Source organism: Podarcis cretensis (assembly GCF_951804945.1).
Source record: "Podarcis cretensis genome assembly, chromosome: 3".
NCBI lineage: Eukaryota > Metazoa > Chordata > Lepidosauria > Squamata > Lacertidae > Podarcis > Podarcis cretensis.
The window spans coordinates 105,418,272-105,445,966 of NC_137172.1; positions in this window are offsets into that span (position 1 = coordinate 105,418,272).

Here is a 27,695-nt window from a genome sequence, read left to right on the forward strand (position 1 = left end):
AAGAAATCGAAGGAACACTTTCTTTCTAGTGTTCATAAAGTGCTCTATCCAGGAGAAGGAGATGATTCTGCCTCCACTATGCTGAGTAGGTATGCCGTGCAGACCTGACTCTTTCCCACTTCCAGACCTAAGGAATTAGGTGTGCAACCAACTGATGCTTCCTGTCCCCTTATGTTGTTGTTTAGTCATTTAGTCGTGTCCGACTCTTCGTGACCCCATGGACCAGAGCACGCCAGGCACTCCTGTCTTCCACTGCCTCCCGCAGCTTGGTCAAACTCATGCTGGTAGGTTCTCTCTCATCCTCTGTCATCCCCTTCTCCTTCTACCCTCAATCTTTCCCAACACCAAGGTCTTTTCCAGGGAGTCTTCTCTTCTCATGAAGTGGCCAAAGTTTTGGAGCCTTAGCTTCAGGATATGTCCTTCCAGTGAGCACTCAGGGCTGATTTCCTTAAGAATGGATAGGTTTAATCTTCTTGCAGTCTATAGGACTCTCAAGAGTCTCCTCCAGAACCATAATTCAAAAGCATCAATTTGTCCCCTTATGGCACCCATGTAACAGCAGGTTTAGAACTAGCAGCAAACTATGGAAATTTGGAAACTCTGAGCCCATTCCGAATCAAAGTTTGGAATAGGCTTAGCACCATTACCTCTTTCCCAACTGTTCACATGACACTTGTCAACTCCCACTTCACTATTATTCACAATTATTCTTTTGAAGCGTGGGAACATAACCCAGCAGCAGAAGACTCGGGCTGAAGGCTTGAATTCTAGCTCTTTGTCACTACCAAGAAACGAGGGAAATGATGTTCTCTTTTGGTCTCTAATGGACGTAGCTCTGCAGCGTGTACAGATCTCTTAAGGGACACAATAATGATGTTGATCTCTGCATTGGCCCTCCATAGCCCAGACAAGATTGCAGGTGTGTGTCACTTGTTAGAGTGAAAAAAGGAGAGTGGAGACTGTACAGAGTGGGTTGGTAATGGAGAGGCGAGGCAGAGAAAGCGGACACAGGGAGTGTGATAAATGCCATTGTATCCTCTTTCTGTTTTTCATTGCTGATTCCTAATCTACCATCTGTTGCCGACAAATGCATATTGAACCTGCCTAAGCGTTAAGAATGCCCACAGAGCTTCCCGTAACTTTCTGGGATGTTCAGAAAGGGGAAAGTGAATACTAACAAAGATGAAAGTCTGTTATGAATATCTGACAGCTCATACATCCTGTGTTGAGTAATGTCCGTTTTCCTTAAGCATCCCTCCCCCTCTTTCTCTTAGTTGCCATTGAATGCACAGGCAGACGGTGATCAAAAATGCTTTTTCCTGATGGAGCCATCTGCCACCCCATTTCTCCACATAATGATTTTGTACCCAGCAAGCTTGTTGGTCTTTCCTGGAGGCAATATTGAAAAATGGTGTCCAAAACAGGAGCACGGCACCTGAACTTTTTTTTCCATGCACTGCCTCTCTCCATTGATCATTAACAACATTGGGATTCACAGCTTCTTTTTTTAACAGTGTTCTGGAGCTAATAAGCATTCTATGTCTTTCTGTAACCATTCCCTGTCTCACTACAAATGTCATTTATGTTTCGAGGAAAGAACCAATGCCATTCATAAATATTGCTGTGAATCACAGCCCAGGGTCTGTCCTGCCAACTTATCTGATTGCTCTGCTCGGCAGGGGCAGGCGGCTTGCCTATAATGGACATGGGGCAGTTCAACTGACGGAGTCCCATTAATCCTCATAGTCTCATCAGGTGCATGGCCTTCAAAACCTGAAAAGCAAAGCATAATGTAGGTTCTTCATCCACCTATCAAAAGAACAGCCACAGCTGCTGCAAAGCAAGGGTCGTAATTTAAATTATCCCATGATGCTTACTTCCCTGGAAGTCTTGATAAGATTGTTGCCTTATAGTGCTATCTATGCATGCCCATTCAGATGAAAATTCCACTGAGTTTAAAGGAACTTACTCCTGGGTAACTGTGAACATTATAGCATTGTAGCCCAAAACAGGTACAGGTGCCTTATGCAAAGAGATTTCAGGTTAGAGCCACAAATGCTGGGACAAAGAAACCTAAACAAACACTACTATCAAAGCCAGCAATTAATTGATTTTTTTTCTCTAGCAATAACCAAAAGGTCTATCCTGTGGCTTTCCCCCAATACATTGTATTGATGCCTCCTACATATTAGGACCAATCCTGGACAGTGCTCATGGATTCTGAAATTAGGGTCCTGGGAGGAAAAAGAAGTTCTGGTCCACATTTTAATGAGAACCTATCTAAATTTGTGGTTTCCATAAACAGTGTGTGAACTGAAATGCTGCTACCTTTTGAAATTTGCACTTCTCTGAACTTTGTCGTAGAGTTCTCCAATAAAAAAAAATGTGTCTAGAAGTGTGCATATTAGGAGAAAAGAATGCATGTGTTGGCCAAAAAAACAAGGCATAAAATGCTTTTTCTTTTTTTGAGGAAAATGTGCTTTCGAATCTATAAATATTAGGCAACTTGTTAGGCAAAAATGTTAGGAGAAACATACGAAAATGCTGATAAAATTCCATAAGATTCCGTAATTTAAGATCAGAAACTTGAGAAATCAAAGTGGACTGATCCACCCGTCACTGGAAGCTGTCCCACACATGCCATCCCAAGAGACACTCCTAATATCCAATCCAGTTCTGGTGTTCCATGGTCTTTTCCTAGTCCCCATGTGCTACAGTAATACTACGCAGTTCCAAACAGTACTATTTAATTGATGGGCAGCTGATGACACCCATTTAGCGTGACAGAAGTTTAAAATCCTCACCTAAGTGGGAAAGCAAAGAAACGGCTTTCCCTCTTTGGCACCACGGCAACATTGCGCTAAGCATCTCTATACAGACTTAGTGCGGAAACAGAATTCTCTTGACATTTATTCACAACGAGCTGTCCTCTTAATGAGACCTTCTTGGAGTGATTTCTTTCTGCCTTGAGTATCACTTTATTGTTTCCTTGCTCTCCTTATTTCCTGTTTACTGAGCACCAGCTGCATGCCTGGCTCTGTATAAGAACGAAGGCTTTGGCCTGCTGCTTATTCCAGCTCTGCTGGTGTAACCCCTTCTGAATTCCAAAGAACAGCTCCTGATCAAATCAGCCCAATGAACCATGAATAAGGTCTCTTTCTTTCTCTCCTCCTCCCAAGACTGCTGGACTATTGGATTCGGTCCCAATGTTGTAGGCTATTTGAAGAATATCTTGTACATGCCTAGGGTTCATGGCCTGCCATTTAGCTGTGATAAGAGTTCAGGCCCAGGCAGGAATGTATCAGAAGTCCCTAAATTAACTTCCATCAGTCCTCCAGACTATTGTCCTTAGAGAATTTGACAATTTACTTTCCTTTTCTATGGGTAGCTAGTTCTGCTGGATGGCTTGGTGGCATTTGCTCTTTATTTCGGGAGCGAAGGGTGAAGTATAGAGCCTGAATGACCGTGGAATCATCTACTGCAGCTCTCACGTGAGCCTTATTGTTAGCTAAAGTGGGTCGACCCCCGGTAATGTGACAGATGATAGGAGAAGTAATGTGACAAGACAAATCAGACAGGGCAGTGCTGCAAGGGAGATATATGACACATTTCATCCGAAACAAATGTAGCTTTTAGCAAAGGTAGCGCCTTAAAAGTCACTTTCTTTTTTTCCTCTCTAGTCTTCAGATCTTTGACTGAGGTGGAAAACAGGATGGGGGAAAAAATCCCATCACGGACTTTTCTAAGGGGTGCACCCTTTTGCCCCACTTCTAAAAAGAAATAGAATAAAATAGTATGTAGGAGTACTCAAAGCAAGACAAAAATGTGAGAAATATCACATTGGACAGCTGATCGAATTGGACATTGAAAAGCCTCTCTGGTTTATAAGCCAAAGTGTAAGCCTTTCAGGAGAGATGGGACCATTTCAGATGTGAGCATGGGTAACCCCTTATTTGGTGTACATAGTGTGTTTCCAATTTGGAAAAGGGGCCAGCAAATGCTGTGACAAATGCTGTGTAAGAAAACAGACTGAGGAGACAAGCAGGGCAACAGACTGGGATGGATCCTTCCCATCTCCTATGTAAAGGTAAAGGGACCCCTGACCATTAGGTCCAGTCGTGACCGACTATGGGGTTGTGGCGCTCATCTAGCTTTATTGGCTGAGGGAGCTGGCGTACATCTTCCAGGTCATGTGGCCAGCATGACTAAGCCACTTCTGGCGAACCAGAGCAGCACATGGAAATGCCATTTACCTTCCTGCTGGAGGAAGGTAATCTACTTGCACTTTGACGTGCTTTTGAACTGCTAGGTTGGCAGGAGCAGGGACCGAGCAACGGGAGCTCACCCCGTCGTTGGGATTCGAACCGCCGACCTTCTGATCGGCAAGTTCTAGGCTCTGTGGTTTAGCCCACAGCGTCACCCGCATCCCATCTCCTATGTATATTAGCTAATTATTATCTGCTAATCTCCTATGTATATTAGCAGAAATTCTCTCTAAAAGGTTGATGAATTTACACAAGGAGTTACAAAACACACCCAACTATTTGCAAACTGAGGTGGAGATGTAGCAGGGCCAGCCTGGCTATGAGGCAGACTGAGGCGGACACCTCTGGCGGTGGAATCTAAGGAGCGCCTCTGCCGGCACTCCCTGCCAACACCAGAGAAGCAGCTGTGGCATCTTCTGGAAACTTCATACAACCTTTCCTGAGTGCCTCAGTGTGGCGATCACACAGGGTCCCTGGACGTTTGACGGTCTATTGACCCTGTGCCACCACTGTAATTGCTTTCTTTGCTGCCACCAACCCGTTTCTCACGGGTACACACGGAGTCCAGTCAGTTGTTAACATTAACAAATAATCAAGTTTATTTCACAGTGGTGCCTCGCAAGACGAAATTAATTCGTTCCGCAAGTTTTTTATTCTTACGAGTTTTTCGTCTTGCGAAGCACGGTTTCCCATAGGAATGCATTGAAAATCAATCAATGCGTTCCTATGGAAACCGCCTTCAGACCAGGGCCGGGGACAGTCTGTCCCCCAACCTCTTCTGAAGGCTGGGGGGGGGACAAGGGCTTTTCTTCCCACCGCCAGCCTTCAGAAAGCTGTTTTGAAGGCTGGCGGTGGGAAGAAAAGCCCTTCTCCCCACCTCCCGCCCCGCAATCTCCGGGGACAGGAAGCCTTCGCTGCCGACCGCCAGCATTTTAAAAGCCCCTGGGACAGCAAGGCCTTCGCCCACCGCCTGCCTTCAGAAGACCTCCGCTGTCCCGGGGGCTTTTAAAATGCTGGGGGTCGGCAGCATTTTAAAAGCCCCCGGGACAGCGGAGGTCTTCTGAAGGCAGGCGGTGGGCGAAAGTCTTTGCTCCCCCCCCGCCTGCCTTCAAAAGCCGTCCGGGATAGCGCTTCTCCGCTATCCCGGGAAGGCAGGCGGGGGGAGCAAAGACTTTTGCCCCCCGCCGGCCTTCAGAAGAGGTCCTGGACCTCTTCTGAAGGCCGGAGGGGGGCCAAAGGCTTTGCTCCCCACCGCCAGCATTTAAAAGAGGTCCCCGAAGATTTCCCTATGGGCTTTCTTCTTGCGAAGCAAGCCCATAGGGAAATTCGTCTTGCGGAACGACTCAAAAACGGAAAACTCTTTCGTCTTGCGAATTTTTCATTTTGCGAGGCGTTCGTCTTGCGAGGCACCACTGTATAGGCATGAACAAGCTTATGGTTTCAGTTAATTTTTCTTGTCAGTTTCTTAATCTTAGTTTCTTTACTGACCCAATGTTCCTAACAACTTCAAACTGATTATCCCAGCTAACTATCTGACTCCACCTAACAGTTCCTCTCACTCTCTCACAACACAACTCGACCAACCCACAGACTATTCCTCCCTCTTCCTTCTTCAACTCCCCACTCTCAACTGACTTCCACACACTCCCACTCTCACTCTAACTCCTCCTATCAGTTTCCACTGGCCAATCACATCACACTCATTTTAACCCTTTCCTTGTGACCCACCTAGGAGGCAAACACCACACTCAATTATCAGAGTCTTGGGAAGGTTGTGCAATGTGCAAGGCCTCTGTGTTATCTCACCAGAATCCAGAAACCACAGCTGTGTGACCCCCGGTAAGCGAGGCTTTGGCAGGGACAGTAAGGGGGGGGGGTAAGTGGGCACACAAACAGGGTAGCACCTTTCCATTTTGACTCAGGTGGAGAAACAGAACAGACCACCTCTGAAATGTGGGAAAATGAACTGGGAACATGAGAAACTGAGGGAAAAAAATTAAAAATGGACAGCTTGACCCAACTCTACCTGCCATAGCAGTTCTTTTCTCTGATATTTCCTCTCTGGGGGCAGTTGGGATCCTCACAGAAGGGGGCTTGATGAGGTGATAATAGTGTCACTTCACACAATCAGCTACTGGCCATTATGTCCACAACAACAAACGTGGATAAATCCACTGAACATCACTCAAAAGCATGCGTTTAGAATCATGCTTTTCCGAACTGGCATTTATTTTTTTGAACATCTCTTTCCTTCCATCTCTCTTATTAAGGGCCAACTTAGTACTGATTTAGATCTGATTTCCCAAGCTTGAAATTTTAATAGAGTTTATGCATAAACACAGACAGACAGACAGACAGACACACACACACACACACACACACACACACACACAATCTTTAAATATATGTACTTCAGGTGCTAAGCATAAAAGAGAAAAATTACATTATGCTTTAATTCATTGAAGGAGAAATGCCTAAAATTGCACTGCCTCCTGCACAGAATGTAAAACAACTCTGAAAAGACGTGTGATTTCACTGTGTGCAAAGAGAGTTTCTTCCATTAATTAAGCATTATAGTACTCCTGACTGGGTAGAAGGCTGCAGCTGAGAGTTTACACACTGTTACTGCTTGAGATTTAATCATTATTTTTAGTTAGTGTTTCCCAAGAAGTTTAGATCCCTTTTATCATCCCATGTATATAATTTGGGGAGCACGCAGGCAATTATTTGAGGATCACGTGGGCATTTATTTGAATTACTTTCCTCACCCCTCAAACACATGTTCTTATTTACTTTGAGGTCACACAGTCTCCATAAATACAGGGATTCTCTTTAACCTATCATATCTTGATTTCCTGCACATTCTATCAGATCAGCAGTTACACAAATGAAGGGGAACAATACTACATTCTTCTTCAGACAATACTGAGGTATGGTTGAAGGAAACTGCAGCATAAGAACAAAGAGGGACAGAGTAGAATTATAAGGAATCAAAAACTCATATTCTAGCCTTCATACAAAGAGTGTGACCATCTGTAGCAAGGGAGCACTTAATTGTACAGTTGTACACTTCTTTGCGGGACGTGGGTGGCGCTGTGTGTTAAACCACAGAGCCTAGGACTTGCCGATCAGAAAGTCGGCGCTTTGAATCCCAACGACGGGGTGAGCTCCCGTTGCTCGGTCCCTGCTCCTGCCAACCTAGCAGTTCAAAAGCACGTCAAAGTGCAAGTAGATAAATAGGTACCGCTCCGACGGGTAGATAAACAGCGTTTCCGTGCACTGCTCTGGTTCGCCAGAAGTGGCTTAGTCATGCTGGCCACATGACCGAGAAGCTGTACGCTGGCTCCCTCAGCCAATAAAGTGAGGTGAGCGCCGATTCCCAGAGTCGGTCACAACTGGACCTAATGGTCAGGGGTCCCTTTACCTTACACTTCTTTACAGCCTAGATCTCTTGATAGTGTATGATTCTGGAAGTCAAGCAATGAATGCTCCATCATTACAGAGGGTTACATTCATCTCACAAAGATGCACCCCCACTCCTTGTTCCCATGATCCCATGCTCTAATTGTGGAATAGGAATCCAGCATACCTGGGATGGAAGACTTAGGTTTCCAGTGTATTTTAGGGAGGAAGGAAGGAAGGAAGGAAGGAAGGAAGGAAGGAAGGAAGGAAGGAATGTTTATTATGGCAAACAGCCAGCATATTTAAACCAGAATTTCTGCATAATTCTCTACATAAACAATAAAAATGATAGATCTGGGGTTTAACTATCTATTTTTAAGTTTATTAATCTCTACATTATTTTCTCTCCAGATTTGATATACAGATGGAACAGTTTAGACTGTCTTTGGTTGAGATAGGATGTGGGACAAGACAATAGCAGCCTTCAGCCTTTTAGTCTTAGGACACACGTTCAGCTGCATCTAAATGTAAGGTGTGGTTTTATTTTAATCCTGGTTTCTGCAGCAAATAGCTAGTATCAAATAAAACTATGCCTGGGAAGCAAGTGCTTTAGCAGATGATGACGATAGGGGCTTTCACCATTGATATAGTTCAACCTCATTTCATCGCTCAGACTTTCAGCACTGGGGGTCTTACGGTTGCAGCAGTCCAGGAATGCGTTTGAGATTATTCACCTGGGTAAAATAGCACATAATCAAATCACAGCCCTGCCTTATAGGGGCAGTTGCATTTCATGGTAGCCATAAAGGGAACTGGAAGTATGATGTATTCTTCCATAAGCTAACCCTTTGCCAGGAGGCACAGATGTATGAATGAGAAGTAAGAGAAGTGGGATGTCAAAGAAGTCATCGAAGCAGGTGGGGTTCTTGCATCTGCTAATTATCCCAGTGGTGTCTCTGGTTGCACCCCATAACCTCAGGACATGCTGTAATAAATGCAGTGGTGAATGTTCCCCTTCACCTCTTTAGTCCCGTATCAGAGAGAGCATGTACTTCATGATTCCCTCTGATAATGAAGTGAGCACGCTGATTTTAACTACCCAGGCTCGGATTATATGCAATTTGCTTATCAATGAAACACCCTCTACCTAGGAAGCATTGCAGCATATTTCAACGACTTAGCTCCTGCATGCCAATGAGCTTTCCAGCAGATAAAGCTCGTGAGCTTTGCCTTTATTTTCTCTGGCTTCCTGAGTGCTTTCCCCGGTTCTTTTGCTTTTTAAATACCGCAACCGACAATTTTCATCTTACAACCAGTCATCTTGCCACCAAAGCTCTCTAGCTCACAGCAATGTCCGTGGGTTGTTCCTTGTATATATTCTGGAATCATCTGCCAATTAACCTATGCACAAACAGACGGTTCTTGCTTTGTATGATTTCTACAGGCAAAAGGAGAACGCTGAACTAACACCAAAAGTGGTTTATGATCTCACTCCTCTTCATTACCATTTAATTATTGTGTGACTTAGGGCATTTCCATACTACATTTATTCAGCACAACAGACTACAGTCCCCATAATTCTTTGATAGAATGCTCAACGATAAAAGGAATGGAAAATGGATCTTAAGATTGTAGTGCAGGGAAAGGGAAAAAGAAGAGTTTGGATTTGGTATCCCACTTTATCACTACCCTAAGGAGTCTCAAAGCAGCTCAGAATCTCATTTTCCTTCCTCCCCCACAACAAACATTCTGTGAGGTGAGTGAGGCTGAGAGACTTCAGAGATGTGTGACTAGCCCAAGGTCACCCAGCAGCTGCATGTGGAGGAGCGGGGAAGCGAACCCGGTTCACCAAATTATGATTTCACCACTCTTAACCACTACACCACGCTGGCCATTCATATATTGCCCCTGACAATTGGCCATGCTAGCAAAGGCTGATGGGAGTTGGAGACCAACATTCTCTGGAAGGCCACAGATTATGCATCCCTGCTGTGGTGCCTGAGGTACCAAAGGAGAATTTATGAATATATTTGAATTGTCTGATGCAATTCAGGGGCAGTAATGGGAAGTCAGCCTACACCAAGACTTACTGAGGACTTTTGGGGAGCCACTGTTATTGATTTCCCATGACTCACTTGCACATCTTGTACCCAATAGGAGCTGTGCCTTCAGTACAGTGGGCCTAATTTGGTGGGTCGCCCCTCCATCTGAGGTTAGTCAAGGCATCCCCCCCCCCCCGTGAATGTCTGGCACCAACTGAAGTTTTTGATTATTATTATTCCAAAGGGAATTTTAACTGAACTCTGATTTAATAGTTTTATCTATTTTTTTTACAATTTTTATATTGAATTTCATGTACATCATTTAGAGCTAAGAAATACATACAGTGGTACCTCAGGTTAAGTACTTAATTCGTTCCAGAGGTCCATACTTAACCTGAAACTGTTCTTAACCTGAAGCACCACTTTAGCTAATGGGGCCTCCCGCTGCCGCCATGCCGCCGGAGCACGATTTCTGTTCTCATCCTGAAGCAAAGTTCTTAACCTGAATCACTATTTCTGGGTTAGCGGAGTCTGTAACCTGAAGCTTATGTAACCTGAAGCATATGTAACCTGAGGTACCACTGTACATCGTTCAATTAAATATATTTTTTTTCTTTTAAAAAAACCATTCCAAAAAGTTTTAGAAGTCAATGTTGGTAGAGTGTGGAAATGGTAAAATAACTAGGATCTCTCACAGCTAGGTATGGTGGAAACTTTTTCAGTAATCAAACTTCCTCACAAACTGATATGCCAACTTGCTGGCTCGTTTCCAACTGTGCGAGCCAATCTGGTTTCATGAGGGTGCTAGCAATATTTAATTGCACAATGAAATCAAAATAAAAATCACAAACTTAACAACGACCTTGAGCCCAAAGCTTAGGGGTTGCCACAGACAATGCCTTTTCCTGGGCTGTCCCCTCAGGAACAGATGAGGGCAGGCAGTGAAATTAACAAGAGGGTCCCATCTGAGTGGGTCTGTAGGGAATATTATAACAACAGGACCATTACGATTCTTTACTATGGGCAAGGACTGCATCCAGAAGTGACAGATGGCTATGTTCTCTTTGGGAAAAAATAGGTGAGAGCTTTGCCAGCTGTCCATCACCTGGTTGCCATTTTATTTCTGGTTGTGCATGATAGCATCAGTCTTCCTCCCTTCATTTTTGTACCAATCATAGTTAATTTAATGACATGTTCAAGTACAAATGATTTTGGCTTTCTTAAAAGTGATTGCTAATTTTCTTCATAATTTGCTTGTAAATTGGAGAGATTTTAAATTAAACCACACAAATTGTTAACATATTGTCTTTGTCTGTATAATGCACAGCACATGGCCTGCAGGAGCTATGAAGCATGCTATTAACTCCATAACTCACGCCTGGATGCATTATTCTTAACTTAGCGTTAGTAAATGAGAATGAAATGCAGGCTTCATTACATAATTGAGGATACTTTTCAAGTGGTTCTCATAAACCACAATTATATATTGGCAGCATACATGCAAAAAAATCAAATGAATCACATTTATGGCCACCCCTCCACAGTTTATCTTTTGACGTACCAAACTATTACAGAGTGGAAGTTAAATAAATAAATAAATTTATATGCCACTTTTCCCTCCAAGCAGCTCAAGGTGTGTGGGTCTTCTTTCCCCCCATTTTCTCCTCACGACAACCCTGTGAGGTAGCTTAGGCTGAGAAATGGCGATTGGCTCAAGGTCACCCAGTGAACTTCGTGGCTGAGAGGAGATTCCAACTATGGTCTCCCAGGTCACAGTCCAGCACTCTAAACACCACACCACATTGACTCTTGAAAAAGGGGTGCCAGAACTCACCATAAACACCTCCCTCATTCTCTTTGAATGGCAATGGCGCCCACCTGAGAGGTGCTAAAACTGAGTTCTGGTGAGTTCCTACTGAAAAAAAGCCCTGAGTTTGACTCATGAGGCAATGTAAAAGTTTTGAAAGATATACCTTTTATTTACTCTGAGGAATGCTCGAAAAAGCCTCCTTTTTAAGGGACAGAAGGGGGGAAAGTCCATGAGAAATGAGGGCTATAAAGATTTAGAACTGGGACGTCCAATTCCCTGAAGCAAGCATCCTTATGTACTAAAGCTGGGGTCCAGTTTGAAAACTTTAAGGCCCTCAGAAAAGAAACATTGTTAATAGATGCTCATTCAAATGCAAACTGAGCCAAATTTCTTCCCCATTCCTTACTAACGCTCCCCACTGATGGGTATCAAAGATTAATAGAATAATATAATTGGAAGGGACGCTGAGGACCATCTTAGTCCAAACCCCTGCAATGCAGGAATATGCAGCTGCCCCATTCAGGGATCGAACCTGCAGCCTTGGCATAATCAGCACCAGGCTCTAACCAACTGAGCTATCCAGCTGATATGTGAGATAGCTGCCACTATTTCTGTGGCCTTTGCCCATCTGCTGCACTTCATTCAAGTGTGCAAATCCAGCGTTTCTTGTTCTTTAAGTCCACAAGGTTTACTAATCGGGGAGCTTTTAAGCCTGCAAAGCAAATGACCCATGAAGCAGAATGTAACCCACCAGTCATGCGTTGTTGCCTGCCCAGCATTTTGACAATCCTCCTGTTGTTTTTATCAGTCCGAGGCAGGCAACGTAACAGGAGGCTTATGGAACACTGGTGGGCCACCCCACATGGCTGGTAGGTCGCAGTAAGCATGGCGCATTGCTCCACAACACTAGTCTTGCTTAATCTGACAGCCTGAAAGCTGATCAGGAAATCAGGTTCCATGAAAAGGGGATGGGGATTAAAATCTTAGAAAAATACACGTCACTGCCTTCCAGATTCAATGGCTTTAAAAGAAATTAACTTCATTTTGGGATTGGGGGCGGGAGCCGTAACCAGTGCCGGATAAATAGCTTGATTTTCTTTTGACGTGACAAAAGTTTGCTAAAGAAAATGAAAATGGCAAGCTAAACGGTCACAGTGCCTTTCTGATATGATCAAGCCTGTTATTATCCCCGTTACGCAACAGGTTAATAAAAGCAGATAATCACTGTGTGGGTTAATTCAGGTTACAGAAGGCACAAAAGAATTTGCAGGCTTACAAAATAGAGAAAAGACAACATTTGGAGAGCTTGGAGAGGCAGTGTGCAAGTAAATAATCCCTTATCCTCATAATCACTAAAGTTCACCCGAGGGAGCTAATGCGGGGGGTGGGGGGGTGGAATGGGATTGGGAAATAAACTAATCTAGAGATGTAGCTCTGGCGTGAGGATAGGGACAGAAGGCTTTTGTGCCATGTCCTCATTTCAAGCAGAAACTTGGAGAGGAATCAAGCTTTATCTCAGCAAACCTTTAAGGAGGGTTGGGAGGGAGATTTCTGCATCTTAGCACGCAGTATTCTTCTCTTCATTCTCAGGGTTTATTTTTAAGCAGTAGTGGATTTGGTTCCTGCTGAATATTGGTTCCATATCCAGTGGTACCTCGGGTTAAGTACTTAATTTGTTCCAGAGGTCCGTTCTTAACCTGAAACTGTTCTTAACCTGAAGCACCACTTTAGCTAATGGGGCCTCCCGCTGCTGCCGTGCCGCTGGAGCCTGATTTCTGTTCTTATCCTGAAGCAAAGTTCTTAACCTGAAGCACTATTTCTGGGTTAGCGGAGTGTGTAACGTGAAGTGTATGTAACCTGAAGCGTATTTAACCCGAGGTATTACTGTACTGGTTTTTTAAATTGTGATGGGAGGGATTCAACGTCACACTTTGCTGGTTGTTCTGTCAAGGCAATCGTTCTGGCTTGCCAGATAGGATGAACCTTCACCCCTCGCCCACTATGTGCTGTTTTGGGAGTTTTCCCTGACCCCCACAATTTTGTAGGGACAGGGAGAGATGGGGGAAAGCCCCATTGTGCAAGCAGAAGTCCTTGCCCAGGGTTTCTCCTGAGAGCACCCATTCATTGAATTCAGCCCAATGGCCTTTTAAAAAATATTTATCAGATGGCAGTTGATGCAAGTTGGACCCAGTGATGCCCTGTGCTTGCTTCAGAATAAGAACCCAGTTCAGTCTAGAACTCAGTTATCAGCAGCCCATGTCTGTAGTTTTGAAGCAGTCAATTTTTAAAATAAATAAACATGCTGTCATCTTTATGCCCAGCATCTAAATGATGCTTTCAGCTAAAATATGCCATCCTCCTCACTTAGTCCTTTTAATGTTTATTTAATGGAAGCCATTGTGCTTTACACACTTCATAAGGCAGAATTCACACTATCTGTGATCTGTGACAAACTTATTTCACAGCAGACGCACTGATGTTGCTTCTGGGCCCAGTTCAAGGTTCTGGCACTAACCTACATACTCTCCAACATTTCTCCAATGAAAATAGTGACGTCCTATTTCATAACAATAATTTTACTGTTTATACCCCACCCATCCGACTGGGTTGCCCCAGCCACTCTTGGTGGCTTCCAACCTATATAAAAACATAACAAAACATTGTTGGCTTTTTACTGTTTTTTAAATAGTTAAAAACTTCCTTATACAGGGCTGCCTTCAGATGACTCAGGGATTGGATAACTCCATACCTTCCAACATTTCTCTGATGAATATAGGGATGTTCTAAGGGAAAGTGTAACATTCCAGGATCAAATCAGAAACTGGGATAGCTTCTGTAAATCTAGGACTGTCCCTGGAAAACAGGGACACTTGGAGGGTCTGTACCTAAAAATCATGCCTGAAAGATCACCTGCCTATTATTATTATTATTATTATTATTATTATTATTATTATTATTTTAATAATAATATCTTGCCCATCTGGCCGGCTCTCCCTAACCACTCTGGGCAGCTTTTTCAATAAATAAATATGAAAATTGGAAGAAAGAGGCTGTATGTGAAAAACTCTTTATTGTAAAAGTCTAATGAATAAAGAAGATGATGAAAGGCTGTTTTCTACACAATGGTTTAGTAGTACAAACTTAAAGGGTATCATTGGACAATAGGGAAAAAAACCTCTTTGCAACCCTTTTCCTTTACCCTTTTTTCCTTGAAATATTTACACGCAAGACATGGTTGCCATACTGGAGCAGTTTCATTAAGTTGCTATCCCAGACCACGGCAGACAAAATCACAGCTCCTTGAATACTGAAACGCATTTCCACTTTTAATTATATGATAGATTATTATCGCTTCAAACTAGCTTGGAGGTTTTATCTTCTTTGCGAGATCCATTTCCCAGCTTCGTGCTGCTAGGTACAACTAGTCTTTTTTTTTTTAATAATTGAAAAGGATGTCTGATTTGAGGGCTCATCAATTTGCTTAGTCTTGCCCATCCAGGCTGGTCATTCGAATATGTTAAGTATCTTGTTCTGCTTATGGGGGAAACTGGTAATTTATTTTTTTTTAAGTATATTGCACTGCTATTGAAATTTAGATGAAAACTCAACCTACTTAGAAGTCAAAAGCAAAGTCACTCTATGAGAAAGAGAAAAGTTCTGTGCACTGTGGCTGCTGCACACTATTCCAGCCTTCCCCATTCTCATGCTCTCCTGATGTTTTGGACTACAATTGCGTGTAGAGGTCCCCCAGCCACCTCCCTAAATAATTCACAATTCACACAGAGAATTTTGTTTAAGCGTGTTCTCCTTCATGGAGAGCACATGATGCAGTGGGGGCCACCAGGACACTCCAAAGTTGGGAGTGGGCTAATTGATTGTTGGCCACTGATGCGATTGGGCTTCCCTTGTTGTTGGGAAGAAGTTAATGTTGCCATTTGCGTGTCGAGGTCCCCAAGCCACCCCCCAAATAACTCACAACGCACACTTAATTTTTGTTTAAGGTTTTTTGCATAATTTTGGCCACAACTTTATTTAAAAACGAAACCGTGAGTGGTTGTTTAGGCATTGGTTAAGACTATATTTCCCCCTGCCTGGGGACAGAACTGACTTCCGGGCACCACCGAAAGACAGTGCGGGGGAAAGCAAGTCGGGGAGAAATGGAGCTGAGCCACAGACCCTCAATTCTCATCCGCATGCTCCCCGAAGGCTTGCCGGCCCTGGTCCCATTCCAGGGATTGGACGAAAAGATGGCAAGCCCCAGGATTCCTTTAACGGAATTCCCTTTCCGCAGCAACCATGGAGGGGCAGGCCCAGCATATCCTAACCCCTCCTCCACCAATTTATAACTAATGCCTAACCGCAACCTTACAAGTTGTGACGATTTGCTACGCAGTAGGCAAAAACCAAATGGCCCAGCCAATCAGCCAGATGGACAAAATTCCTACCAAGCCCCTGCCCCAACGGCAGACGACCCCATGACAGGCATAGCAAGGTCAATGCAACAACCCCTTACTCAAGGGCAGGTGGGTGGGTGATCCATTGCACGCAGCAAAGAGAAAGCTCCAGGCTGCGTGCAGAGTATTTAAACATTTTACCCCTCCCACCAAAACTGCAACATAACTTTTACCCCAGCAACCCAGTGAACCAATCACTGCCCCAGGCCATCTTTAGAGACCCTGCCTGGTAACAGAGGGGTGGCTCAGCAGACCCCACCACAACACGTGCTCTCCATGAAGGAGAACACGCTTTGTTGACTGACAGCCAGAAATGCTAAAACTCTTTGCACGAGGCTAGGGCTTCCTCTTTTCGCCCATGCATCGGATGGCCCGCCCCCTCCCTATATTTAGGGTTGTTCGCTTTGACCTTGCTGTGCCTGTCATGGGGTGGTCTGCTCTTGGGGCAGGGGCCCGGTAGGAATTTTATCCATCTGGCTGATTGGCTGGGGCCATTTGGGTTTTGCCTACTGCGTAGCAAATCGTCACAACTTGTAAGGTTGCGGTCAGGCATTGGTTTATGGTTTGTTTGGTTGGTTGAGGGGCATGGATTGGCTGTGCCTGCCCCTCTAATGCTGCTGCTGCAAGGGATTCCATTAAAGGAATCGGGGGCTAACTATTGCTTGTCCACCCTGTCAAGGGGGCTCGGGCCACTGCAAGAGCTCCTGGCTGCATTTGGGGAGGGCTGAGGGCAGGTTCCCTGCTCCGTCACTACCCCCAAGTGTATTCCCCTTTTCTGACTTTCATGGGCGTGCGGAATGTCAGTCTGTCCCCCATGGGTTGTGGCCAAAATTATGCCAAAAACCTTAAACAAAAAATTCTGTGTGATGTGTGAGTTATTGGGGTGGCCCTGGGGACCTCGACACGCAAAGGTTTTTGGCATAATTTTGGCCACAGCTTTATTAAAATACATAATGTGAGTGGCTGCTTAGGCATTGGTTACGACTATCTGTCCCCACCCAGAGACAGAACTGACATCCGCAACCCTGTGAAAGTCAGAAAGGGAAAACAATATTGGGGAGAGAATGGAGCTGGGCGCCAGACCCTCACCTCTCCCCAAATGCTCCCAGAGGCTCTTGCACAGCCCAAGCCCCTCGCCAGAGATTCAGACAAAAGCATGGCAAGCCCCTAGATTCCTTTAACGGAAAACCCTTGCAGCAGCAGCATTGGAGGGGCAGGCACAGCCAATCCTTACCCCTGCACCAACCAATTTTTTAACCAATGTCTAACCGCAACCTTACAAGTTGTGACGATTTGCTATGCAGTAGGCAAAAACCAAATGTCACCAGCCAATCCACCAAAGGGACAAAATTCCTACCAGGCCCCTGCCCCAAAAGCAGACGACCCCAAAGCAGGCATAGCAAGGTCAAACGCAAAAGCCCTAAAATTAGGGAGGGTGGGCAGGTGATTTGATGCACACAGTGAAACGAGAACGCTCACTCTACATGCAGGGAATGTATAGCCCTTGGGCTGTCCCTCAAATTGGCAACATCAAAATTTCCCCAACAACTCAAAATAGCCCAATCACTGTCGTGGCCATCTAAGCAATCCCGCCCAGCAACAGATGGGTGTCCTGCTAGACCCCACCGCAACATGTGCTCTCCATGAAGGAGAACATGCTTTCCCATCAGGTCTAGGTGCATAATTAAATGATGGAAGTTGCACCCATAGAAGGCAGTGATAGCCCCCAACTTTGATGGCTTTATTGAAGGTTACAAATGGTCCAACAGTCATGGTTCTCCCATGACACTCACAGATTTATAGAAGCCATTCTGGCTTCTGATTTAATCTGGGAATTTCCCGATTTTGGAGGATAAGCCGGATTATAGTGGCAGCTGCGGCGCCACCTCTTACCTTTTCACCCGCATTTACAAGTTGCAGGAGTCAGGCACAGCTACTGCTCTATGACATCTCCCAAAGGACAACACTGCAAGAGACCTCTTTCGTCTCCCAATGCTGAACTGCGACTCCATCTGAAAGAGCCCTTTCCTCCTAAAGCCTACTAAGAAAAAGCTTCTTCTGCCTCCTGCCCTCCCTCCAAAATTTCTGATAACAGGTGCTTGCTTCAGTTCCTGTGATAAAGGGGTGGGCAGCCAAGTCCACTCCATGATGCTCGTGATGCGGCCTCGGCCCAGTATGCCTGAAGGAGCGTCTCCACCCCCATCGTTCTGCCTGGAAACTGAGGTCCAGTGCTGAGGGCCTTCTGGTGGTTCCCTCCCTGTGAGAAGTGAGGTTACAGGGACCAGGCAGAGGGCCCTTCTTGGTAGTGGTGCCCACCCTGTGGAATGCCCTCCCATCAGATGTCAAGGAAATAAACAACTATCTGACTTTTAGGAGACATCTGAAGGCAGCCCTGTTTAGGGAAGTTTTTAATGTTTGATGTTTTTAATATTCTGCTGGGAGCCACCCAGAGTGGCTGGGAAACCTAGCCAGATAGGCAGGGTAGTAGTAGTAGTAGTAGTAGTAGTAGTAATAATAATAATAATAATAATAATAATAATAATAGTTAGTTAAAATCACATGAGACTCAGTATGGGTACCCATAGATGAATGGGAAGGAGATGAATCACAATTTTGCTTCATACGTTTCTTTTCTGAGATACATGCAGTTAGAACCTCTGCACATCTTCTTTCTGAATATGCTTTTGCGTGGTTCACATGCAGACAGGATCTTCCACCCCGATAAATGTTTGAACTTGCCCAGTTTGAGGTCAGCTCTGATAGACTTTCAGCTTTTATTTATTTCTTCTCTATCACTCCCTAGACTATACATGTCCTCAACAAAACAAAAGAAAAGGCTATATTCTGTTTTACAATAGAGGTCAAAAGAAGAATAAGGTGTGTCTTTTTCCTACAGTGTCTTTACAATGTCATATTTCTGTAATGCTTATTAAGAAGCTTATCACATTGCAACCTAACTCAAAATCATTCTGGCATTATGTGATTGCTTTTTCATTAAATATTTTATTACAAATAAATCCCCTGATTATTTTAGTTTTCTGACTTCCTGGTAATCTTCCTTTAAACAAATTATTTAACACTACATTGACTTTGAATTTTGCTAATGGCAAGTTCTGAAAACACAGGCTCGGCTTGAAAGTAGGCATGCCAAATATTGCCAAATATGAGCTAAATAATCACAAGGGTTAGGTGAGAATCAAGCAGACAAAGAGAAGTGCACCCTACCACTGCCTACGGAATCCTCTTCTAAATGATGGCTACCAGTTTGAATGGCTTTAAAAAGGGACGAGATAAATTTGTGGAGGAGAAAGCTCTTGGCAGCAACTCCCTGATGGCTTTGTTCCACCTCCACTGTTGAATTAATACTTTATTATCCCTTTGGAGCTGTGCTGTATCTTTGTACTTTTGTCCTTCCAGGCTGTGGTGCTTTATGGTTTGCATTTTTGATTCTGTGTTTTCTTTCTTTTCGTTAGGGACCAGATGATTCAATGATTCAAGCACTATTTGGAGCAGTGTGAAATCTGGAAGATAGCAACATTTGGGTTACTGTTTGAATTTTGGAGCTTTTTAAAGGCATTTTGGGCACAATTTAACTCCTGTTGCCGGTTTTCCAGGACATTTGCACAATTTCTGGAAAATAATCCAGGAAGCCATTTCCAGAGGCGAATTCCCGGACTTGTCCTGGAAAATCAGGATGTACGGCAACCCTAAACTACATATAGTCTGATCTGCACATTAGTCCAACTGGTGAAAATCAGGTCACTTTGTACCAGATTTTTTAAAATGATTTAAATCATTTTTTAAAAAATAAAATAAAAATCAGTGATTATAATAACATTAAATAGCAGTGCGACAAGACAAGACAAGACAAAGCTGTTGTACAATTATTATAAATATCAATTACCTGTTTCATTGTTCCAGTCATGTAGAGCAATAAAAATAAAGTGTCAGTTGCAATAGATGTAGCAACTCTCTTCTGATGGAAATTTAATCCAGCCATAGCCTCTAATGCAAGGGCAGCCAACATGGTACTCTTTAGATATTACTCGATTAAACCTTACTTCAACCCTGACCAAAATATTTGGCTAGAGGACTCAACTGCAAAAAATTTGAGAAGTGCAAATTCTGAAGTATGGCTGTGTTTTGGTTCATGCATTGCTTCAGAAAGTGCAAATTAGGTAGGTTCAATTTTAAATGCAAATTGAATTAAATTTCTCCCTCACCCCTAAACGAAGCCTATAAGGCATATTTGACCTGTTCCCGAATCTGTTTAAAGGTTTGCCCTCAGACATCAGTATCCTAAAGAGGAAACATGTAGAGATTAGTAGTGTGCTGTAGGGGGGGCTACTCTCTGAATCAGCCACTATTCCCTTAAATTAGGCCTGCTCTAATTGTTTTGCTGTGGTGATGCTTAATTTCAGCAATGGCTAATTTAGAATGAGAGCAATTATCATCTCTCCTCAAACAGCTGTCAGTTAACATCCAGGCTGCAGTTGCAATTTGTCAAGTTCATTAAAAAAAACGGACCAAAAAGACTGTGTGTACCTCTCTTGGTTTTAGGACAAGAGAGCCATTAAGAAAACAACCATTCTAAAGAGAAGTGAAAAGCAATGATAATTTAATATGTAACACAAGTAATAATTTAATTTAATTTAATTTTCAAGTACCCGGGAAAAAGGAAATATTTCCCTAGTCCTAAATGTAACTGTTTGAAGGTATGTTATGCCCAGTACAAAGGATATTATTTATAGATAGGAATAGGTGGACCATTTTGTTCTCTAGCTATTTCACACTTCTTTTTGCATTATTCTGCATTAAAGAAATACAAAAAAAGAATTATTCTTTTATCTCAATGTACACATTTCTAAACATATCTTTCTTTAAAAAAAAAAAAAACCCCACATATTTTAACACATTTTGGTACACTTGGGAGCCAAGGAGAACATGGCAAAATTCGGAGAAATGGAAAATAAAGGATAAGTGTGTTTCAACCCAAATATCAGTTTGCGTGGTGCAAAGTAGGTCTGGTTGCTTAAAAATGAGCACCATATAAATTCTCGTCCATCCCCGATTCCAAAGAATGTTGCTTAAAATTGCAGGTTTGGAAAGTTTTTAAGAACTAAAATTCACTGAACACAGTAGGATTAACCTGTAAGCCTAAATAGACTTGCCAGAGAGTAACTCTTATTGTAATGCAATGCCCATAAGTAAATATTCTTCAGATCTGATTGGTGTCAGGCGAATCATATCACGGATATGCGGAAGTAAATTCAACTGCAGCCAATGAAACATACTTATTTTAAAGTGTTTACTATTGTAGTCCACATTGTAGCCAACATGGCCAATGGGAAGGCATGATGGGAGAAGCAGTCCCCTCAAAAAATCTGGTGGTCGCCATGGCAACACCCACTTGTGTTAGTATTTCTCTTTGAGGAAACATGCTGATACCAGAAGTAGCACTGAGTTTGGAATAGGGGAAATTCCAGACCCTCCAAGTGTCCCTATTTTCCAGGAACAGACCCACATTTACAGAAGCTGTCCCCATTTCTGATTTGATCCTGGAATGTCTTGCTTTTCCTTAGGACATCCCTAATTTCATCAGAGAAATGTTGAAGGGCATGGAATTATGCCAAGGAGATAAGGAACTATACAACCTTTGTTGTTGTTGTTTAGTCATTTAGTCATGTCCGACTCTTCGTGACCCCATGGACCAGAGCACTCCAGGCACTCCTGTCTTCCACTGCCTCCCGCAGTTTGGTCAAACTCATGCTGGTAGCTTCGAGAACACTATCCAACCATCTCATCCTCTGTCGTCCCCTTCTCCTTGTGCCCTCAGTCTTTCCCAACATCAGGGTCTTTTCCAGGGAGTCTTCTCTTCTCATGGGGTGACCAAAGTATTGGAGCCTCAGCTTCACGATCTGTCCTTCCAGTGAGCACTCAGGGCTGATTTCCTTCAGAATGGATAGGTTTGATCTTCTTGAAGCCCATGGGACTCTCAAGAGTCTCCTCCAGCACCATAATTCAAAAGCATCAATTCTTTGGTGATCAGCCTTCTTTATGGTCCAGCTCTCACTTCCATATATCACTACTGGGAAAACCATAGCTTTAACTATACGGACCTTTGTTGGCAAGGTTTGTTATACAACCTTTAGAAGACCTCTAAAAGCAGCCCTGTATAGGGAAGCTTAAACATAAAAAACATATATGTTTTTCTATATGTTGGAAGCCACTCAGAGTGGTTGGGGCAACCCAGTTAGATTGGTGGGGTATAAATAATAAAAAAAAAGATATTATGGAATAGGATGTCCCTATTTTCACCAGAGAAATGTTGAAGGGTATGAAGTTTAGCTTGGCTAAACTGAAGCTGGTGTAAATTCCACTGGCTTCATAAATTTAGGATTACTCTGTAACGCTGCATCCTACTTGGTGGTATTTTTAAAAAGATGCTTAGCATGGGCATAGATTACAAACTCAAATTCACATGCTGTAACTCTCTTCCAAAAGACTAAAATGTTTAGACTTTCAAAATTCATAACACGCTAACAAAGTTGTCATGAGATCCATTTCTCAAGAAGAAGAAGAAGAAGAAATCTGGCTTCTGCTTGCCAAATCACTAAATTTGGCAGGTCAGCTTGGATATTTGGTACAAATTCAGAACACATCAGAAAGCTGTGCACATAGTGAGGAAAATTGGTACTGTACATCTGAAATAGGTACTGTTTGTGATAAACACATTGGACTCTTGGAAGGGTAGGCAGAGGAGTAGCAGTGAGGGTCTAGAGTGACATGCAATGTTCGTAGCATTCTGCCAAATTTGGGTCTATTAAATACTTAGGCACTGCTTCTGCAATTTGCAACTTTGGCTGCCACTAGAAGCAACTGTCGGAAATCTAGGCTGCTGAAATCAGTGTGTCTTGCTTCCAAGTAAATGTGTTTAGGATCAGGTGCTTATTATGCATTCTAGTCACGAGTACAAGGCCTGGTCGATCTCTCCCTAAGCCAGCTGGAACAGTTCCAGTCCCTTCATTTAGATGTGTGTCTCTACATCTTCAATTTGCTCCAACGGTTGAACCAAGCTTGACCTGTTCATTATATACTGATGTGCAGGACTGTTTTATATTACCCAGGCTCTTAACAGATGTTTTCTGTGACTGGAATGAGCTACGGCCTTTTGCCAGTCAAGACTGTTAACAGTGCTTACTTTTGCTCTTTCAAAATAATATTGCTGTACAAGGTGTTGTAAAATGTTCCGAGTCGTATCAGACAAGGTGGCTGCAAATTGCTTTGCTCCGAGTCATTATGGGAGGTGATTACGTGTGGTGCTGCATTGTGCTGAGTCAGACTATGAGTCCATGTAGCCCAGCACTGTGTACTCCCACAGAATCTCTGACAAGGGTCTTTCCCAGCTGTGCAACTCAGGGTCCTTTGTGAATGGAGATTCTAGGGATCAGTCCTAGGAACAATTTCATCCACAACATGTTCTCCATCACTGAGCAAAAGTCTTGCCCCTACTACAGGCAGTCATTACAGTGGTAATGGGCAGTCATTACATACGCTTCAGGTTACATACGCTTCAGGTTACAGACTCCGCTAACCCAGAAATACTACCTCAGGTTAAGAACTTTGCTCTGGCGGCACGGTAGCAGCAGGAGGCCCCATTAGCTAAAGTGGTACCTCAGGTTAAGAATAGTTTCAGGTTAAGAACGGACCTCCAGAATGAATTAAGTACTTAACCCAAGGTACCACTGTATATCCACGTGATTATTTTTACTATCATGTATATTTAGTCACTTGGTAAGCCAATCGTCTGGGTGATAGCTATTAATTTGTATCTACAGGCTGCTTTTCTTACTATGCAAGTCCTTCAAATTAGTTTGCAAAATAAAATAAAATATAAAATAAAAAACACACCTGTGTAAAAAGAAGAAGAAAGAAGGGGGGGAATTGTTATCCTTTTCGCATTTTATTTTACCTTGTACACTTACAATTTTATATCTTGTACAAAAAATATTTCTCATTTTTCAATAAAGAATATAAAAATATAAAAAATAAGATAAGATAAATGAAGCAATGGCAATATTAATATTTATCCCACTCAGTGTCTCTGCACAGAATTTGAAACTGGTTTTTTTCTATAGAAGCAATTGCTTTAGCTGTTTTTATATATGTAACGGTTTCGACATGTTTTACCGAATTGCGGAATCACTTTGAGATGCTTCATAGAAAACGATTAATACATGAAATGAAATGAAGTTGATGGTACAACATAGAAAACTTGAAAACGCTGGGTGATATTTAACTAAGGTTTACTGAGAGCAGATTTATTGAAGTTAATTGACCTAGCTTTGGGAGGAATTAAACGTTGCAATCTTCTGATCATTCCATCAGTGCAAGCATTTCAGTTTTCCAGGCAGAATGATTCTCTCTTCTCTTGCTGTGCGCTGTCCAGGGGGGGTCAGTTCAGTGTTCAGTGTGGAACAATGGTTAGAGTGTTGGACTGGGGCCTGGAAAACCAGGGGTCAAACCACTGCTCAGTCATGAAGCCCATTGGGTGACCTTGGGCCAGTCACACCCTCTCAGCCTAACCTACCTCACAGGGGTTGATGTGAGGATAATATAGAGAAGGGAAAGATATACGCCACCTTGAGCTGCTTGGAAGAAAGGTGGGATAGAAAGGTAACAACAACAACAACAACAACAACAACAACATAGTAATAATAAAAATACCCCCCCCCCAAAAAATAGGGAGGTGTATGGGGGGGGGGTTCTGTTGTACAAGCAGAAGTTCTTGTACAGGGATTCCACCGATGGGATTCCTTAGATAAATTCTGGCCTTAGCCTTATTAATTCCTTTCAGTGGGTTTACTCTGAGTAAAATTTAGCTGACTACCATCCACAAAGGCCACTAGAATGATACAGGAATAAATACTAGTGAGCCAGATCAGCAATACATCAATCAAGGCCAAAAAGCCCTGAGGGAATAAAACCATAAAACGGTTTGGGGAGCAACACAAGATTCCTGTTGGGTAAGGGCAAATTGTCTCAGCCACAATGGCTATACAGTGCTACCTCGGGTTACGAACTTAATTCGCTCTGGAGGTCTGTTCTTAACCTGAAACCATTCTTAACCTGAGGTACCACTTTAGCTAATGGGGCCTCCTGCTGCCGCTGTGTGATTTCTTTCTCATTCTGAGGTAAAGTTCTTAACCCGAGGTACTACTTCCGGGTTAGCGGAGTCTGTAACCCGAAGTGTTTGTAACCCGAAGTGTTTGTAATCTGAGGTACCACTGTATATTAGTCACAAGGCCCGTTTCTGCCCTCTGGGCCAGAGTTCCTTTGTTTTCATCCTACAGCAGGAGGGAGATCCACAGCATTGGCACCATTACGGAAATGGCCCTTCTGGAACCATTGCCCAACTATGTTTCTGATTGTGGCGAGAGCCCCTCTATCTTTTGCTCACAGTTGTAGATATGTATAAACAGAACCATAAAACCATATGAAGGAGCTGGGTAGGTTTGGCATGGAAAAGAGGAGTCTGAGAGCGAGAAATGAAAGCCGTCTTCAGATATCTCAAGGGCTGCCATGTGGAAGAGGGAAGAAGCTTGTTTTCTCCTGTTCTGGAGGGTAGGACTCAAACCAATGGCTGCAAGTTATGAGAAAGGAGGATCCAACAGAAAGAGCTGTTCAACAGTGGAATGGTCTCCCTTGGGAGCTTGTGGAATCTCCTTCATTTTTAAGCAGATGTTGGATGGCATCTGTCATGGATGCTTTAGCTGAGATTCTTGCATTGCAAGGGGTTGGACTATATGACTCTTGGGTCACTTCCAATTCTATGATTCTATGATATATCCTAAAAATACCAGAGTTTCCATTGACCTTCATTTCAAGGAAACCAAACCCTGGGTGAGGGCTGGATCTCCCAGAGTCGCTGTTTGGAGATTGGAGTGGGTGCAATAGCAGTCTTTCAGAAATACTCTGAGATGTTCTAAATAGCTTTGGTGCACAATATTCATGTGACTGGATGGATGAAGTGTGTCTATGTTGTGTGTTTGTGTTTCAAAGTCTTACACAGTTACAAAAGAATCAGCACCGATCAATGCTTATTCGTTTCATAGGCATTATTAAGACCATTGTTTACTAAACATTATTTTACAGTTTTAAAAGTTTGCTGGGAAATGCATTCAGTTGTAATAGAAAATGAATCTGAGGAATTTAGTGGGGAAAGGTGAGTGAAGTTCATTTAATTAAAATCCTGCTAGAGGGTGTGCAACTCTGGCAGATCAATTTTTAAGTTAGTGGAAATTATGCATTGATATTCAGGCTTAAAGCTTTTGCATCTAATTGTGGAGTATAACAAATGTGGCTCCTTGTATATTTATGAAACATTCAATACCCTTTTAAACACCATTTTATTAGATTTTTTTTAAAAAAAGAAAAAGCAAGTTGTGATACGTTCTTTGAAACTATCAATACTAGATATATAGCACAAAAGTTCAACATTTAACTCTAATTGAAGTGGCAGCACAGTGGGAGATCAGTGAATAATTTTTATGGCTTCAGGGCAGGGGAAAGCTGGCTTATAAGAAATTGCCTTTTTAGTAATGAATCTTGTCTGGCTATTTTTTTAAAAGGATCATAATTTATTAACTAGGCTGCAAAGTAGGGTATGAGAATATATATATATATATATATATATATATATATATATATATGTAAATAACATTTCTCACTCACTTTCCCCTTTCCCTGAATCTGAAAGCTGAAAGTGAGTTTCAACAATTTGCTGTATTTTCAAGGATTCAGGAGTGAATCTTAGCAGTTGATGATGGTGATAATGATGATAATGATAATCATTCAAATTGCTCTTCTGTTGCCAAGAGAATAATAGACGTTTACTTTATTTAACTCCACAAAGCAGTATGTACTTACGTCCTAAGATCCTCATTGGAGCTCCTGCCCCAAGTGGCCCCACCAAGTCAGGAGAGGTCAGAAAGGTTACTAGGGAGGCAGCATTCTCAATGATGGAGGACCCTGGTTGTAGAACAAAACCATGTTTATGATCTTTTGTTACACCAAGTGAAGGCCCTTTTATTCACCCAAGCCTTTTAAGGAACATGTGTGTGTTTTGCAATCTGGCCTTCACAATGTACAGTCGTACCTTGGATCTCGAACGCCTCTTGGCTCCTGAACAAATCGGCTCCCAACCGATCAAAACCCAGAAGTGAGTGCTCCGGTTTTCGAAACTTCTTTTGGAAGCCAAACATCTGACAGGGCTTCCACGGCTTCCGATTGGCTGCAGGAGCTTCCTGCAGCCAATCAGAAACCGTGCCTTGGTTTTTGAACATTTTGGAAGTTGATCGGACTTCAGGAACGAATTCTGTTCGACTTCCAAGGTATGACTGTATGGTTTATGTTTCATTGTATTATAAGAGTGATATGTTTACACCCGGCCTTTTTCCCTTTCAAGATGGCTTACAGATAAAAATTGAGTTTCAAATTTTTGTATGCCGCCTTTCACTTCAATTTAATAGGAAGGTTTTTAAAAAAAACATGAGAAAAGAAGGGGGGAAATGCACTGTGAGTGAGAACCGTCTGAGGCAGCTGAAATTCGTGCTCTCCCTTTGAAAGAAACACTCCCCACCTCCAAAAAGGAGAAACAACAAAGGACATAATTTCACAATGTCTGCTTGGAACCATCCCTCTTGCCTTCTGTTTGTGCATC